The 6057-nt window shown below is 28.0% G+C and overlaps 1 long non-coding RNA gene across 1 annotated transcript in view; it reads right to left on the reverse strand.

Moving 5' to 3' along the window:
- Positions 1-1487: 1487 nt before the first annotated feature.
- LOC107448940 (uncharacterized) overlaps positions 1488-6057 on the reverse strand; it is a 6660-nt gene continuing 2090 nt past the window's right edge. The window contains exon 2 of the long non-coding RNA XR_011638219.1: positions 1488-2186. This is a non-coding gene — a long non-coding RNA (uncharacterized lncRNA). The remainder of the gene's footprint in view (positions 2187-6057) is intronic.

Raw genomic sequence — 6057 nt, forward strand, 5'->3', positions numbered from 1 at the left:
TTTTGAATAATTTGTGACGTGATCAATTGCAACTTGTCACTAATAATGCTGTTTAAAAGATGAAAATCGACCCAGGCTTAATAGAAAAGTAGCAATTTTAGATTTAACCTTTTGAAGCAGAATTTTTATTAAATAATTATTTATTAAATAATTTAGTTTTAATAAATTATATTAAATAATTTATTAAAACTAATTTAGGTCAAAATAAGAGAAAATATATTATACATAGCATTTTAATAATTTATGGTTATGAAATTAAGCATGGAACATCGGTGTCCTTTCTTTTGCGTTTAAGGTGGAATATTCCAAACACAGCTCACTTCCAAACAATAATTTTTTTAAATTTGCACTTGTTTGCAGTTCGTTAGATATAAGAGAAACAGTTATTCCTTATTGAAGTTTCTTTATAAAAACAAGTGATAAATGTTTGAATGTGAATGAAATTTTTTTTTCAAACTACTTTTTCTGTATTTTATATCGCATAAATATAAATCCGATAATCTAACAGATTTTTTTAGTAATTATAAGACTGTTTTTATGATTAAAAAATAACAAAATATATTTTAGCTTGTAAATAAAGGGTCAGAAAAAATATGTAAAATGATATCCGGTTTTCCAATCTGCGTCAAAGAATATCACAGTAATTCCAAAAATATTCATTAAAACATATATTTTCATAAATTTATCACACTTACTCAAAACAGCATTGGGTAAATATAATTAATTGTAGCAAAGTTTTGCAAGCCTTGAGTTTGAATTTGTCATATGGTTTGCATGCATATTTAGTATTACTTAAAGCTTCTTTTGATACAAAAATTTTTAGTTTTCAATTTTAAAACTTCGAGCAACTTATTTTAACAGGCCTAAATATTTGTTTACTTAGTTAAGTTTGGTCCTTTAAATCTGCTCTATTGATTTTCCTTAGTTAAGTTTAGAATACTTATAGGGGGGATGTAGTATAAAAATTCAACAAAAAGAGAAGAAATAGTTTTCTACTTTTTAATTTCGTAATTAGAATTTCTTGGTAGTTCTAGACTTATTTTGTCATTTATTGAAATTTTTTGATGGCCTCGCTTTGAAAGATATAGCTTATAGCTTAAAATGATTTCTTTGATATTAGAAAAATGTATTTTCTGAACTTGACTTATTATTTAAAAATTCACTAGTTTCATCATTTTTCAATTTTTTTGTAGGTCACAGAAAAATGTTCCGTTTTGTATCCAATTTTTTTCATTATATTTATTGAAATAATTAATTAATGAAGAATTTTTTTCTACTTCTTCAGATTCAAAACAGTGGTATGTATTATTGTTATGAATAATTGCATTTGAGAAAAACAATAATAGAAAGCCATTGAAATTATTTCTTTGAACCTGAAGTTTATAATTGAATGATTTCTTTTTACGTACATTACTTTTACCTGATCTAAAATGATAAGACAAATATAGGTTTTTAGGCAAAGTACTCTAAGTTTTAGCAACTCCGAATTGCAAGGAACATGTTTTATTAGTAAAAACTCTAAAATCATTAATGACAAATTCTTTAGATTTTTTTTTCTCGTTTATTTTCAGGCTTCAATGTAGTTCAGCCCAAGGATTATTTGTATCGTTTTCTTCTCTTCTGGAATTATTTCTAGGAATAAATGACATGAATTGGGAATTTAAAGGTAAAGAAGTAGAGTTCCTTTTGTTAAATTGTCCATTCTTGATGCTTATAATTACAAGATCATGCACTCTATTTATCATTTGATCAATATCCTTTTCCTTTGATAATGCAAGTACATTAGGTGGTGGAGAGGATGTTTTATACACTGAACTCCTTGAAAAATTAGGAAAATAAGGTTTTCTGATCTGTATAGGCTGAACTAGTTGTCTCTTTAAACTTTGTTTTAACTGGTTTCTTGGCCTGTTTGAAGTAGGGATAACAATCGATGGCTTTATTGTCATCCATGCATTAACTGAAGATCGAACAGATTGACTCCTATCCATGTCATAAGGACCAACAACATAGTGAGGCAAAGTATTTGCTTTTTTATTACTTTGAGTGCGAGGAAGCAACCAAGGAGCAAGTGCAGGCTTTACAATCCTGAATGTCTGGTAGCCAACATCAGTTTGAGTACTGAATAGTAGTTGCTTGTAACATATTATAAGAAGTAAGCAATGTTTAGGATAAAACAGTGAATTCATCTGAAAAAAAAATGGAATATTAGCTACACATATCTAATTTATTTCTCAATTGAATTATAAATTACACAAAGCCAAACACCGTGAAAAAATCAAAGTGATGTCACATAAACATACATGCTATTGTCCTTTTATTCTTTTGTTTCGACACCGAAGAAGTTTCTTCAATATGGAACCAAAAGTATAGTATGTCTGTACATTATTTGTGTTATTTTTACGCTGTTTAGCTATAAGTTACACAGCAATAAGTTTTATTGCATTTTAATACCGAAAATTCCGTTTTTCCGAGCACTCAAAACTTTTTGTTAGCAAATCTTTCCTCCTTTTGCTTTCTTTCCTCTTTATGTTTTAGTTTTGTATCAAGCATAGTTTACAGCATCATTTAAGTAGATCACCTTGAGTTAGTAAAACCATAATTTTTGAAAAATGAGTTTAGGGTTGTACAGCTATATCCGGTTCTTATACTATTTAAACTTAAATTAGTCAAGCAACGACCAAAAATAGGCCAGGATATCCTGGTTGGTAGGGCGTTGGGCCTCTGTCCTAGCGATCATAAGTTCGATCCCCGCCAGCCGAAGACTCCCCGAGTACAAAGTGGTGACAAGTGCAAGCTAAATCTGTCGGGGCAACAAAGTCCTCCAAGTTCTCATAACAAATCAATACCTCTGGGGGTACTGAATCGGAGATTGATTGTGCTCTGGTTCAGGTGAAAATTGCGATCTGCGGACGGATGGATGGTGTGTGAATGCACCCCCCTTGTAAAACGGGCTGTGACGTATATGTGTGGCAGAAGTCGAAATTTTGGCTATTGATGGCACCACTGGGAAACACAAGAAGAAGCGTACCTTAAAATAGGTTTGTCAGTATTGACAAGTGGCATAAGACAACAATAGCAACAAAAGACCAAAAATAATTTTAGTAGAGTATACACATGTTGCATCGCTTATTGCTCATCATTTTTTTTGGTGTTTTCCCGTTGATCTTTTCTAACTTTTGTAAGAATTGATTTTGCTGAAAAAGTTATTGGAACAATATTGCTTCTGATTTTGCGATTATGATTTATTTTATTAACCTTCTATTGTGTTCCTAGAGTGATTGGTCGACAAGAATAAAATAAAAAATTGTGTTTGTGTTAGGGGTTACAAGCTAATATTTGAGTGACTGACGAAGAAAAGAAAAAGCTATTGAAATCGTTCTCATGGCCACAAAAAAAGATTGGTCTTAAGACATCAAAACTTTATTTATTGCTTTCAGATACAGATTTTAATGAATAAATCTAAGCTTTATACAGAAAACAAACTAGTTTTGAAGTTTTCAGTTTCATTTTCTGCATTTGTGATTCTATAAGCATTGCTAATGTTTTTTTTCTTCTTTGCTTCAAAAATAATTTGAAACACACAATGTGCATACTTTTTTTTTTTTGACAAGGAATCTGAAAATGCATATTAAGGGAGGTCATTCATGAAAATCTAGTATACGTTCTTTGTCATACGGTTGCGTCTAGGTAACTGTATGGCAATGCAATTTTTACTTAAAATCTATTTACATTGTAATACTATTTACATTACAATATATTTACATTATTCTATGTTGCAATGCAATTTTTATTTAAAATCTATTTACGTTAAACTTTTTTGTAAAAGCTCCTTAGAAGTATGGTTTTAAGATCTTGACATTTAAGACTTAAAGGGACGATCACTCTTGACTAAATAACCCTGGTTTAGAAAATATTTCGTGCATTCTCAAAATCTAGATTTATTTTATATTAAATAAATTAGAATGTATTGGCGTTTCTGTGATTGAAAAATAAGTCATTTTTGTTTATTTTCGAAGCATATAGTTTAAATTCAAAAATGTTTCCGTTTAAAATATTAAGCAAAACATCTCTCAAAATCATGCCATCTAGTAATTTTTGATAAACACTTTTTTTAATAAAATATCATTTTTTTATTATATTGGCATCACTTTGCAATGGATTGAATGCAAGCAATAAAATTTGAATGTAAAAGTGAAGCATTAGTGATAGATGCATCTCAATGTTAATATTCTTTCATTTGAAAAAAAATCCTCGATAAAACGCAAATAAATAATTTTTGTTTTATAACTTCCTTCTGAAATGGAATGTAAAGGAAGTTAAACAGGATTTGATAGGAAGGTTGTTTCCGGTGCGTGATGAGATTTCGTTCCATAAATAATTGAAGGAAACATATAAGTTCATGCTATCAAAGTGTTTGTAGTTTTTGTTATCAAATGGAGTCAATATTGATTCTATTCTGAGTTAAAGAGTAAACTTGGACACAAGCCTCATTTATTTATCTTTCTATTTGAAAATAATTATCAGAAATATGCGTTAATGAAAGGAATTAAGGAAAAATTATTTTCTGTTAACGCGTTATGTTATGCATAGCATCTTAATTGCACATTTAGGCTGAGTTACATAATTTAAGACAAAAAAATACTGATGTCTGTGCCTGTAAAAATGATAAGCAATTGTTATTGACTAACAACTTTAAACTAACGGATTGTCAAATTGTTACTCTCTTTCAAAATACGAGCCACTTTTATTAATTTTAGAAAGCTCGCTGAATTAACAGGGTCACAAATATCTATATCACTCTTAACCAATATAAAATTAGGGAACAAATTTCATTTCATACTATTAAACAAGATTATTTAAAAATTACACCGACACTGTTGGGGATTTTCCCCCATAAGAATCTTTTCTTTTGCCTGTTTTCTTTCCTTATACAGTCATATTTCGGTGTTACATTTATTATAAACATTTATTATAAGGAATTATCATTTTTTATTTAATTTTGTTTCATGATACGAAATAATATTTGTGGAAAATACCTATTCATTTTGAGTTTCTCTTAAAAATTCCAGAAAAAAATTTAAAAATTGCTAGAAACATTTTAAATTATTAAAAAATTCAAATCGTACATTTTTCATTAACTGCCAAATATGATTCACTGCAAAATTATGAGAAAATTTTTTTAATTTTTGCTGTACATTTGCAGTATAAAAGAACTACTTTAATTGCTCACATCTTGTACAATTTTAAGCAAATATTTCTAAACAATTTAAAGCAATAATTTTGTAATTAGTTTTAAATTGGTCCAAAAATTTTGTTTAACTTTATTGACCATTTTTAAAATTATAGCATTAAAACGTAAGACAAAAAAAATTGTTTTTATAAAAATGTCCATATCTCCATAAATATCGAAGCTGAATTTACGAAAATTTGAGCAATTATCATTTATAATAACCAAAACAAATGTTACAAGTTACAAATTTATTCCAAAATTTTGTGACATAGGATGTTCAAAAATACTATTTTTCGTTTGTAATTTATTGTTGGTCCTTAAAACGTCTAAAAGCTTTAAACTTTATTGAGAAGTATGAAAAGTTGCATGACATAAACACTTCTAAAGTTATAAAATGATTCTTTAATTATTTCTTGAGAAATATGAAAAGTTGTATAGGTATAGAATGTATATAATTATAATATACCAAACATTTTAAGTGAAACATTGATAAATATTATTTTTAAGTATTTCATTGATTTTACAATTATCTACAATTAGATGGACTAATCAGTTACGATTATACATATTATGTTTCTTTGTTAAAATCACACGTATTGCAATTAGAATCGCAAGTATTTCCACTAAAATCTAGTCACTAATCGCAAGTATAATCACTAGTATAATCAATATTTTTTAATGCTAATTGTACTTTTTACCCATAATTTTAATTGCATTTTTCACCATATCTCTAGAATTATAGAATTTTTTGAGTGTAATAAAGATTGAGTGTAAAAAAATTTTTTTACACTCAATGTTGCACACACGCACACACTATATATATATAT

The sequence above is a fragment of the Parasteatoda tepidariorum genome, chromosome X1 (assembly GCF_043381705.1).
Source record: "Parasteatoda tepidariorum isolate YZ-2023 chromosome X1, CAS_Ptep_4.0, whole genome shotgun sequence".
Lineage (NCBI taxonomy): Eukaryota > Metazoa > Arthropoda > Arachnida > Araneae > Theridiidae > Parasteatoda > Parasteatoda tepidariorum.